Consider the following 13,592-nt stretch of genomic DNA (forward strand, 5'->3'; position numbering starts at 1 on the left):
AAAGAAAGATTTTTGGAGCTTAGCTAGTTTCATAATGATCTATTGCTGCATAACAAACTTAGTGGCCTAAAATGACAAACATTTTATTTGCTCATAATTCTATGGGTCAGAAACCTGAGCTGGTTTCAGTGGAATGGTTTGTCTGCTGACCTCACATTGGGTCACTTATGCAGATGCTGTCATCTGGAGGTCACTTGGGACACATGGTCCAAGATAGCCTTACTCAAAAGTCTGCTGAGTGGTGACAGCTTTGGCTGGCCTTCTGTCTCCATGTGGTCTCCTCATCCTCAAGGAGACTGCCTGGGGCATCTTCATGTGGTGATGGCAACATTCCAAGAGGATAAGAGCAAAAGCTTCAAAGGTTTCCTGATGCCTAGGCTTAGAAGTCCCAAAATATTACTTCCATTGCATTCTATTGGTAAGGCAGGTTAGAAGGCCAGCCCAGTTTTAAGGGTGCAGAGAAAGGATTTCACCACTTGATGAAAGAAGTAGCAAAATCACAGTTGCAAAGAAATGTATACAGATGAGAGAAATCATTGTAGCAGTCTTTGTAAATGATATTCCACAGCTAAGGAGATGCTTTCTCCTTTAGGAGCAGGAACAGAAGCAGAAAAGACCACAAGAGGCCTCCACACAAGAAGCTAGCCCGTATATTGATAGTGGAATCTTAGAAACAAACTGAACCACTGAATGTTTAAATATTAGAAGAGTTAGGGGAAATACTTTCCAGGACAAACTGAAACTCTTCATTCAGTGAAATATTGTCAATTCTGAAACAATACAGGGCTATAAAATAGATCATCCATATTTAATAATCAGATAATTTCCAAAATATTTACCTTGTTTATCTGAAATTATTTTCTGCCAGATCTTCAGATGGCTGACTTCATATTGACAATCAGCTCAAATTTTGCCTCCTCAGGGAAACCTTCCCTAACCACCCTAATTAAAGTTAACCTCAACCATCTTACCATCACGTTTTCTTCACAGCCATATTACTATTGGAAATTACTTCAATATTTGTCTACTTGTCTGTGATCTTTTTCCCTCACTAGAAGATAATCTCCATGATATTTGGGATTCTATTCACATGTTAAGCATAGTAATATCGGCTAGTGATTAGTGTTTGAAAAGGTAGCAAGGTGAGGACAAGATTTTGATAATTACTTCTCCACTAATGACCCAAGTTTAGCTCATGTCTTAACTTCTGCAATAAAGCACAAAGTAGATGATACTATCTCATCATCCCTAGGTTGAGATTACCAAGCTTTTCCTGTATAAACATGCCTTCTTGGAACTTCCCATTAAGTTACAGATTCCAGTATTTGGAATGCATCTAATTCATCTCAATTTTTTTTTTCATTTCTAAAACTGAAAAAAATGCCTCATTTATTATGTAAGTTAAATGAGATTCCATTTGTAAAATGAGTAGTACAGTACGTGGTATAGTGAAGGTACTCAATAAATGGTGCTTACACTATTATTCTCCACTGTTCAATTGTGAATTATTAGGCTTACACATATCTCAAACTCAATCAATATTCCATTAATTTTTGCTTTAAGTTACCAACTCCAGTCTCCTCTTTCTGAAGGATTCTGTGACTCCTCAGAAGGTCCTAGAAAACATCCTATCATTGATGTTTACAATTTTCCCATGTCTAATGCAGAAGTACAACACTACTGACATTCATAGAATCAGACTAACACATACAGAATCAGATAAGATGTTCTTTTCACATGTGGTCATACAGTATCAAATAAAATGTTCTTGCCTGCTGAGCAGTCTTTCTGATTTTCTTAGTCTTCAGACATTATAGTCATCATTTACCCCTTTTCCACAAAACCTAGGCCTCCGTCATCTAAGCTTATGTTGCTCATCGAATGGCAATCTCCCCACTTTCTTTATTCCTTACAATTCCATGTTTCAGCAATAGGTAACTTCTCTTACTACTGGTGCCTTTTATGCTATCCATGCCTCAGATATTTTGTCATCTCACTTTTATTAATGTTAAATGTTTTCCTTCTTTTTTTTTTTTTTTTTAGATGGAGTTTCACTCTTGTTACCCAGGCTGGAGTGCAATGGCACAATCTCGGCCTACCACAACCTCCGCCTCCCGGGTTCAGTAGCTGGGATTACAGGCAAGTGCCACCACGCCCAGCTAATTTTGTATTTTTAGTAGAGACGGGGTTTTTCCATGTTGGTCAGGCTAGTTGCGAACTCCCAACCTCAGGTGATCTGACTGCCTCGGCTTCCCAAAGTGCTGGGATTACAGGCGTGAGCCACCACACCCAGCTACTGTAATGATTTCTAATCACATTTTATAGACACAGCATGAAACATTTTTCATTAAGTTAAATTTGCATTAATATAATGGCTTCTTGAATCTGGAATCTGGACCGGCATCTTGAATCTGGAAAGCCTGCTGTGTTTGTCCTGGGAGAGTATTTTCCTTGGATACAGGAGCATCGTTTTCTGGAAATCACAGGCTCCTTTTTATCCTCCTATTAAAATACTTCCTGTGTATTCTTGTTGATATTTTAGATCCCATCTCACAGATGAGGCCAGCATGTGATATGTACTTGTCATCTTCTTCATAATTGATTGGTCACTTCAGCATCCCTAGAGCACTATCTTGGACTCACTGGGTCATTTTGCTATGTTCTCATCTTCTAAGTTGCTTTTACTTTTTAAGCTATCCTCAAACAGTTTCTTTTTCTTCTTTATTTCATCTCTGTGAAGAGGCAATTAATAAATAATTAGGTTTCGTTATATAATAACTGACATAACTAGTTGACATAAGCAGCTAGTGGCAAATTTAGTGTTATAAACCGTTTTCTTGATTCTCCATACAGACTCAACAAACCATCCTCAGGAAAAGATATAGAACCTTGTTGGCTTTTTCAGAGGAAAGCTTCATTAACTTAAGAAAAGTGAGGTATAGCAGTTACCAAAGCAAATTCTGATTTTTTTTTTCTCTTAGTAAAGAGAATAGTAAATCTGACATACGGATTTTTAGGAATATGTAATGACACTGTACCATGATGGTCAATAAAAGATCCCTACCAATGACATCACAGTTTAAATCAAATATTGAAGAAATTATGTGACTTTGGTGTCTTAATGAAAATCATGGTCTGGTTTGGAAACTTGAGGTGTTTTATAAACTACAACATTTATATAAAAGAGTTTTGGAAGCTCAAGAGTATGGAAACTATATGACCTGCCTCATTCATTTTGGTAAAATACAGGGGTAAGGGGCAGTGTTTAAGTTTTCTTCCAGCTCAGATACAGTATTATTTTGTCTAATGGCATATTCTTTAAAAAAAAGAAAAAAATAATAAAATAAAAAAATTTTTCATTATGAGGCCTGAAAAAGAAAAAGACTTGAAATTGGCTACAAATGTACAAATGTATGTGAGGGGTGCAAAAAAACATTTCTAAAGAAGGCCCATTTGTTCTGTTGAGCACTTTACTGGGTTTTGACAGGCCACGATGTTCCTCAAGCTGAATTTAGGTATAGGGGACATAGAGAACTAAATTATTCTGCTACTAAAGAATAAGAGAAACTGAGATTTTGCTCCTTAGAGAAGAGGACAGAAACTGAGAAGAATAAGAAAAGTACAGGAGGCTGACCTCAAGTTGAGTTTTTATTTTACTGTGATATGAAATGAATCCCTGCATACTACCAGCCTTCAGCAAAAATTTCTACATATATATGCTGTGAGTGTGAATTTTTTTTTTTTTTTTTTTTTTGAGACAGAGTTTCTCTCTTGTTGCCTAGGCTGGAGTGCAATGGCATGATCTCAGCTCACTGAAACCTCTGCCTCCCGGGTTCAAGCAATTCTCCTGACTCAGCCTCCTGAGTAGCTGGGATTACAGGCATGCGCCACCATGTGCAGCTAATTTTGTATTTTTTTTAAATAGATATGGGGTTTCTCCATATTGATCAGGCTGGTCTTGAACTCCCGACCTCAGGTGATCCGCCTACCTTGACCCCCAAAGTGCTGGGATTACAGACATGAGTCACCATGCCCTACCAAATGTTTTTAACGGCCTTATTAAGGAAAAAGTCCAAAATCCAGAACTGAGTTAACATGCTATGAAACGTAAGCGACATGAACAGAGTGTTGTATGATCTGTAAACTAGACTGAGTAAATTGAAAAAAAAAAGAGCCCAGAATAAGAAATGACTATGGGATCACAACTGCCCAGGTGATCTGACTGCCTTTAACAAAAATTTTGTAAGTCTACAATCCACAGGATAATGTTGGATTAAATCAGTCTCACCCATATCTAAGGTGGCCTCAAAGAACTAAGGTAATATGTGAATTATACAAGTTATGTTTGAGTGGTTTCACTAAAGAAAAAAATATTATATTTGCTTATAATATGGAATACTACTCTGAAATTAAGTTCCAAAAATAAGATTCCTATACACAAGAAACTATTAATATATGATGAATCCATCTTCCTTTTCTTTTTATCCCTTTAGATAAATAACTGTTGACAAATCTTTTTTAAAAAAGTATGCTCAAGAAAACTAGAAAACATTAAGCATTTAGGCACATTAATGAATAATTTTATCAGTCAAATCTGAATATTCAATGTGTCCTGTCAATCCTTTTAGTTGTCCTTGGTAAGTTTTTATTTCCAATCCTTACAGCTATTTCCAAATCTTCACTGGTATCTACAAGCCCCCTCCTGATTCCCTACTACCTATCCTTACTTTTTGCAGATGACTCAGCTTCTTAATTAATAAACTCAAAGGCATTAGATATCATGTTCCTAAACTTCTTTCCCACCCCTACAAATATACATGCATCTACACAGATCTAATTTCACTTTAGGATTAGTTGTCTATCCTTATATGCAGGGCCAGTCCCTCTAGCTGTGCCCTTGATCCCAGACTCTCTCATCTCTTCTTGGCCTTACTACCTCTCTCTTTCACCATGTGAAATTTTCCTTCTCTACTAGCAGCATGCTCTCAGATGATAATTAGTTTCTCTCATGTTAAAAAATCAACTCCTTAATTCATATTCCTCCTAATATCACCAACTATTTTCTCTTCTCATTCAGACTTCCAGGCATAGTCTATATTTTTGTCTTCACTTTCTCACAGCACATTTATTCTCAATTCAGTTCAAGCTAGAGGTATCACATTACCTGATTTCAAACTATACTATAAGACTACAGTAACCAAAACAGCATGGTACTGCTACAAAAACAGACACATAGACCAGTGGAATAGAATGAAGAAATAAAACTGCACACATACAGCCATCTGATCCTCAACAAAGACAACAAAAATGAGCAATGGGAAAAGTTCTCCATATTCAATATATTTGTTCATTATAAATATTGTTAAAGTGTCATCTTTAATTAGCTACACACTAACACTTGTAAAACCATTGCTTATAAAACTATTTTTTTTAATTTGTTCATTTCCTAGTGGCTGAATTTTAGAACTTTCTTCTTTTGAATGGCCTTCCTCACATAATTTGTTTGCTGCTTACAATAATAGAGTTGATATATACCACAAGAGGGCTATCCCAAATCTATAAAATGTTGTATTGTAATAGAAAATTATTGGGCTGCCTAGCATTCATTTATCCATATGGAAGCAACCTTATTTCCTTTAGGGAAATAACTTCTAACCCTATGAACACAATCTGGTAGGACTAACATATCCCATACAGGATATCCCTGTATAACAAATTAGGCTAGATAATTATATTCTCTTTTTTCCAGAATATAATTTTTAAAATGTATAGCCTTTTTATTATAAAACACAGATATGGAAAAAAAACACAAATGTATGGTTTAGTGAATTATTACAATGCAAACAATCTTTCAACTACCATCTACATTAAGGACTTTTTCAGCCACTTCAGAACCCCTTCATTTAGCTCATCCCAAAGACTATTCCCTCCTTATAAAAATCATCATCATCCTGAATTTTATAAGTTTCTTCAATAAAGACAGTGATAACCACAGGCCTGAAGATATTGGTATTTTAGGCTTTGAGGAACATCTTATAATCTAGTTCTGTTGTAAATGATCTCCAAATAGTTTTGCTATCTAGCTGCTTCCTCTTATTTTATGCAAGAATTCAAGAATATTAAAAAACTGCAGCCACCTCAACACCTTCGTCCCAGAATTCCTGAAATTGGAATCTTGAGTAGATGAATAAAGATTTTGAAAACAGTTGAACATCTAGTGGAGATGTGTTAACTAAAATTTTGCTGATAAAACTTTCCTATAGTTCTTGTTTACTGATGCCCAGAGCTGCCTTGGTTCTTAATATCCTTCTGACAAATGTCTTTTCACTTAAGTTAGCTAGACAGCTTCTTTTGTTTGAAAACAAAGAACCCAAATTATATTGAAAATCTTAAGTAGTAAACTTGTTTCAGCTCCAACATTTAAAGATCTTAGAAGTTGTCTTTACAACAAGAACAATCTGAACAAACTAAAAAATCAAATGACCCTTCTTGGACCCATCATAGAACTAATGCTTTGGATCAAACCACCATCCTGAAATCCACAGAGGCACATTCTCCCAGAGAAATAGAGCAACTGATATCTGCTTAACTTGGAGCAGAAGCCGCTGGAGACATAAACTGTTAGAAACACTTAAAAGTAATAGTTTTGATAAATTGCTGGAGGCTGAGTGTAGACTAGTCTGAGAATAAGAAACTCCTGGAGACTGCAGGCCTCACACTTTTATGGTCTTTCTGAGTCTCACCAAATTTTCATCATGAAGATCCCAGAGAAATTCACTCTTGGTTCTGGCTGGAAAACAGGGAGTTTGAAGGGGATCTATGTGCAAACCATATGTAGATCCTTCTCCATAACGAAGACCTACTCTCCAGAGAAAACTTCTTTGCCAAAGTATAATTCTGATAACTTATCCCAGGTGGGGAAAAAGAATTCCTGCCCACTACAGCCCCTTTTGGCATTCCTATTTCATTTAAGAGTGGGGAGAGAGACCATGGTCAACTGGAGACACGCCTAAGGAAATAGATTGACAACATTGCAGCCAGAGAGTAGAGAGTAGGGAATAAATGCTGTAACACTGAAAAAAAGGACAGAAACATTGGTGAAGGCCATAGACTCAAGGCTTAGCCCACTAAAAGAGTGAGAGTCAATCAGAAAATTATAAAGTGCTTCTCCTCCCACATACCCTACCACCATACAGGCAAGTCTCAAATATAATAACAGTGGAATATAGCTGAAAGAACTGCAAGATACAGACTGTCTTTGAAGAACAGTATATATGAGGTACATATGAAGAGTGCAGACAAAATAAAAACAAAAATCCCAGAACGCTAGAGAAATTTGAAGTCTCTGATTCCTAGTCAGATTGACATACATCCTTTTACTAAAGTCCTGTTTGCCTCAGTTCCTACTACCTGATATAACATGTCTAGCTTTTAACATAAAATTACAAAACAAGCTAAAGTCAAGAAAAAATAGTCTGAAAAAATACAGCAACCATAAAAACCAGACTCAGTTATGTCACAGATGTTGGAATTATAAGATAGGAAATTTAAAATGTATGTTAAGGGCTCTAGTGGGAAAAGTAGATAAACACAAGACCTGATGGTAATATAAACAAAATGATGGGAATTCTCCAAAATAATAAAAAAGAAATGCCAGAAATAAAAATAGAGTGACAGGAATGAAGAATGTTTTCAATGAGCTCATCAGTAGACTTAACATGGCTGAGGAAAGAATCAATGACCTTATAGATAAATAGTCCCACAGAAAATTTCCAAACTGAAATGCGAAGAGTGAAAAGAATGAAAAAACACAGAACAGAACATCCAAGAACTGTGGGACAACTGCAAAAGATGAAACATACATACAATTATAATATCTGAAAAAGAAAGAAAAAACAGAGCAGAAGAAATATTTGAAGGATTAATGGCCCATATCTTTCCTAAATTAATGGTGGCCACTAAACCACAGATACAGCAAGCTCAGAAAATACCAAATAGTATACATATGAAAACAGAAAGAACCCATACCTAAGCATATCATATTCAAATTTCAGAAAACTAAAGACAAAGGAAATCTTGACCAGACTTCACCAGTACAATACATCAATGTAACAAAACTGCACTTGTAGCCCTTAAATTTATACCACAGATATTAATTTTTTAAGCAAGGTGGAAAAAGCATCTTACATATACAGAAAAACAGATAATAAAGCATAGCAGACTTCTCATCAGAAATGATGCAAGCAAGAAGAGAATGGAGTGAAATATTTAAACTGTTGAAAGAAATAAAAATCAACCTAAAATTCTGTATTTAGTTAAATTACCTTTCAAAAATGAAAGAGAAATAATCAGTAGTGTGGCAGAATATTGGAGAGATCCAAAAAAACCTTCCTTCCACAGAACATCTAAAAATGTTCTATAAAATTAAAGATAGTTCACTTTAATTATTGAATGAACCTGCAATAAACTAACAGAAATCCACCAAATATAGGACTGCATCAGGAACACAAGATCAAGAAGATATGAAAACTCTGAAGCCAGCAAATTCTTGGCCAACTCTGAATCATGGTAGGTTAGAGCTACTGTGCAGAAGAGAGTATGGGAACAAAGATCATGCTGCATAAAGGTGGAGCCCTGGAAGACCTAGCATCTCAGGGAAAGAGTGAAGTAGAAAAGAAAGCAACTTGACCTTGTAATCAAATAGATGACCTGTCTCAGCATTGGCTCTGGATAAAAGTTTGTTTGTTTGCTTAAGTCTCTCCACAGAAAACTGTGACCTTTTTCTGAACCTCACAAGAATTTAGGGCCTAAATCTACATTAATGGAAGGTTGAAACTTAAGTGGAGTTGGGTGTATTGTGTTTATAGGCCCCTCTCCCTAGAGGAGTGTACACTTACGCTAGCTTCAAGGAATTCCTACAGATAAAGTTCCAAGTATTATTTAATAACAATTTTCAAATCACAAACACAAAAGAAAATAAGCCATCAGAAACAGGAGTAAACAACACAGTGAATAACAAGACCCTGACAGACTTCAGGTATTGAAACTATTAGATAAAAAAAAAAATTATTAACTATGTTTTCAGAAATATAACAGGCGTTGACAAATACGAGCAATGAAAAACAAATCAATGAGACAAAACTCATCAGGAAAATTGAAAACTAACCATACTGAACTTTCAAAAACGAAAATGTAATGAAATTTAAAACTCAATCAAAAGGTTAAAAAGCATATTAGATACAGCTAATTAGCATTAATGAATGGATTATAAAATTGAAAAAATATTCAAATTGCAGTTCAGAGAGACAGGTATAGAGAGGTTTACAAACATAGAATATAGAGTGAGAAGAGCTAATTAGCATTCCAGGAAGAGGTAATTCAAATAAGGAGAAGCAATATTTAAAGAAATAATGACTAATAATCTTAAAAAGTTGATGAAAGACATCAATTATCAAATTCAGGAAGGTCAACAAATCCCGAACAGTATAAATAAAAGAAATTCCCACCTCAAAATAGAGTGAAGCTGCAAACAACAAAGACAAGAAGAAAATCTTAAAAGCAACTAGAAAGAAATGGTAGATAACCCAACAAAGGGGACACAATTAAACTGACAGCTTAATTTCTTAATAACAACAATGGGCCAGGTGTGGTGTTGTGCACCTGCAGTCCCAGCTACTCAGGAAGCTGAGGTGGGAGAATTGCTTGAGCCAGGGGGTTTGAGACCATCCTAGGCAACACAGCAAGACCCCATTGCTTTAAAAAAAAAAGGAGTCAGAAGATAATGAAATAATATACAATTGAAAGATCTTCTGAGAAGGAAAACAAAATAAAGATACTATCCAAAAAAAAATTGAAAACAGGATTTAGCACCAAAGGACTTTCACTGAGGGAACATGAAAAGAATGTACTTCAAGAGGAAGCCAACTGATTCCAGTAGGATGTACTGAGATGCTCTTCTTAAGAAGGAATATTGGAACTTCACTAGAACAAGACACTAATGATCCTCAGGACCACATTTACAGAAAATTGTATTTATTTCTTCCAAACATGATTTTAGATTTACATATATTTGATTTTGCCAAGAGGTTAAAAATTCTGTAAGAACCTGGTATGCTTTCCAGGAAATATACTTTTTTAAAAAGCGTTTTTAAAAATGTTACTAACAGGATGAATATAGTAGGAGAATATTTTATATTTCTGTAGTCCAAGAGACTTGCTTCTGGCTAACAAGTACATTTCTGGGAAAGCTTGCTCAATCTGAATGAGAAAGCAGAGAAAAGAAGCAGTCAGATCAGCAGGAAGAACAAATGTTGCAAATGGAAGAAAACACAGACAGATGGCTCAATCTGTGTTAGATCACACTGAACCATTGTGAAGGCAAGTAAGGACATTAATTGTTCAGAGCATGCACATAGTGAAATGGGAGGAAATTATTCATTATTTGCAGATGGATTTCTTGATACTCTACAGAAAGACTACTAACATACCTGCATAATGCTGTCCCCAGAGGAAATGAAAAGATTTGACATTTTCTCCAAAAATCTATCTTAGTTTCACATTTACAAAGAAAGGGTCTTCATTGAACTATTTATCCTTATGGCTATTTTTATGGCTTTTTCATTGGTTTAAAGCTGAAAATATTAGAAAAATTTGGAGTGATTTGCTTACTAAAAAGCCATATTATAAGTCCTTATTATTTCAACTGGTGCCAGATAATACTTCAGTAATTGTCATAAAAAATGTGAGAGCTTTGTCAACGGCAACAATTGTGAAGAAAACAATAGTTTCTCTTATTCATGCCACATGAAAAATTAATTTTTCTACTTTTAACATCCTCGTCCCCAGGAAGATTTGACCTCCAGAGCCAAAATTACTATTTTTAGCTACATTTATCTCAGCTGGGTATCAATAGAACCCAGTATTATCTAACTAATTTACATTACAGTGTTTCTAACTAATATTCCTTCCAGGGTTACACTTTTAAAAGAATTCTTCTTAACCAGAATGAAACACTTATTGGTAGAATGTCCAGCAACTGGCAAATCTCTAAACATCTACTCTATCAAGGTGGCATGTCAAGTCATTTTAAAAAGGACATATTTTGAGGATAATTGGCTAGCTATTTGGAAGAAAAGTGAAATTAGATCCCTACTTCAGGCCATAGACAAATACAATAAAAGATTTATGATTAATTATCATAAAGTTAAAAATTCAAAAGAAAATATAATAGGAACTATTTTATTATTCTTTATACTAAGCCTTATGAAACAAAACTAAATAAAATTAAGAAAAATATTGAAACTTTGACTACATAAAATTTTGTGATTTTTAAAATTTTAATTTAATTTATTTTAGAGACAGAGTCTTGCTCTGTTGCCTAGGCTTGAGTGCAGTGGCACAATCATAGATCACTGCAACTTTTGTTTGTTTTATTTTAAGTTCCAGGATACATGTGCAGGATGTGCAGGTTTGTTATGTAGGTAAATGTGTGCCATTGTGGTTTGCTGCACCTATCAACCCATTGCCTAGGTATTAAGCCCAGCATGCATTAGCTATTTTTCCTGATCCTCTCTCCCCCTACCCCACCCCACCCGACAGGCCCCAATGAATCACTGCAACATTGAACTCCTGGGCTTAAGTGATCCTCCTGCCTCGGTCTCTCAAAGTTCTGGTATTATAGGCATGAGCCACTGCACCTGGCCTCTACATAAAATTTTAAATATCATCCAGTAAGAAAGAGCATATACAAAATTAAAATTATGAATGAGAAATTGAAAAGATATTTGTAACATATTTGATAGACAAGGAAAGCCAGTAAAGGCAGTGTTTAAGAGCATAGGCTCAGAAATGAGATTGCATAGGTTCAAATATTAACTACACCACATTCTTAGTCTTTTGACCTTAGGCAAATTATTTAACCTCCTTGGGCCTCAAGTTTCCTCATCTATAAGAAGGAGATAATAAAAAGTCTATTTTCTTGGGTTAGCTGAGAACTATTATAATTGCCCATGATATATCAAAGGTTAATTAAATCAATAAGATAAGTGGAACTGATCCACTAGATACTGAACAATAATAAAAACCTATCTATCCATTTCATCTTATTTTCAGCTACTCCTTGGCACAAATCTTACATATCAAATTGTCCTGGTCCACATTCTCTTTAAATTGGGTATATATTTCTGTGATGGTTAATTTTGGATGCCAACTTGACTGAGTTAAGGAATACCCAGCTAGTAATAACTGGTAAAGCATTATTCCTAAGTATGTCTGTGCAGCTGTTTCTGGAAGAGATTGGCATTTGAATCAGTGGACTGAGTAAGGAAGATCCACCCTCCCCTGTGGACGAGCACCATCCAATTGGCTTAGGGTCTGGATAAAACAAAAGGGCAGGATAAAGCTGAATCTGCTCACTCTTCTGGAGCTGAAACACTCATCTCCTGCCCTGGCACATCAAAACCTCAGGTTCTCTGATCTTTGGATACTGGGACTTAACCCAGCATCCCTTTACTCCCTCAAGTTCTCAGGACTTTGGACTTGGACTGAGCCATGCTGCCAGCTTCCCTGGCTCTCCAGCTTGTAGATGGCATATCATGGAATTTCTCAGTCTCCAAAGCAATGTGAGCCAATTCCCATAATAACTCTCTTCTCTAATCTATTAATATTTACCTATCTTACTGTTTTTCATTTATCTGGAGAACCTTAATAAAACTTCCTGTTGCATACCTTTAATCTCATCATCATTATCTCAGCCTAAAATTCTCCTTGCAGTCACTGGAAGTAAAATATTAATATCACCCATATTTTAAATTCAAACTCAAATCCTGCTTTTAGTATATTATTAATCAGCCAAAATGCTGCATTCTCTCTCTGAATTTCTAAGGAGTCTATAATACTAGTTTCTACATATAATCAAATATTGTTTTGTTCTTTCAGTGTGGTATATGTACATGTCTTATCTCCTACAGAAATTTGTAAATTTTCACAGGCAAGAATCTTCTTCTACTTTAACCTCACAGGGCATAGTAAGTACTTATTGCGGAAATGTTAAAAAAAAATTTCTATGTTTTCAATAACATTGATCTGCTACAGGGCAATCAGTGAGAATGTATATAGAATTCCCATACCCATAATCTGTTCACCACCACCACCAACTGCCGCCCGAAACCTTTCCACTACATATACACTTAGAAAAAGAAACAAACATTTCCCAAATGGCATATGGTTCCTTTTGTTACTTGCACTTAACTAATAAATATATGAGATATGATCTGTGCTACATTTTTAGCTGAAAGGGTGAATGGGTGGAAGAGTTAAGCAGGCTACTTCAGTGTTTAAGAGAGATGATGGTGGCTTGGGCAGGATGGTAGCAGAGGAGGTCAAGAGATGGGATAAGGCTGGGCGTGGTGGCTCACACCTGTAATCCCAGCACTTTGGGAGGCCCAAGCAGGTGGATCACCTGAGGTCAGGAGTTCGAGACCAGCCTGACCAAAATGCGGAAACCCCATCTTGACTAAAAATACAAAAATTAGCCGGGCGTGGTGGTGCATGCCTGTAATCCCAGCTACTCGGGAGGCTGAGGCAGGAGAATC

The sequence above is a fragment of the Mandrillus leucophaeus genome, unplaced genomic scaffold (assembly GCF_000951045.1).
Source record: "Mandrillus leucophaeus isolate KB7577 unplaced genomic scaffold, Mleu.le_1.0 Scaffold169, whole genome shotgun sequence".
Classification (NCBI taxonomy): Eukaryota; Metazoa; Chordata; class Mammalia; order Primates; family Cercopithecidae; genus Mandrillus; species Mandrillus leucophaeus.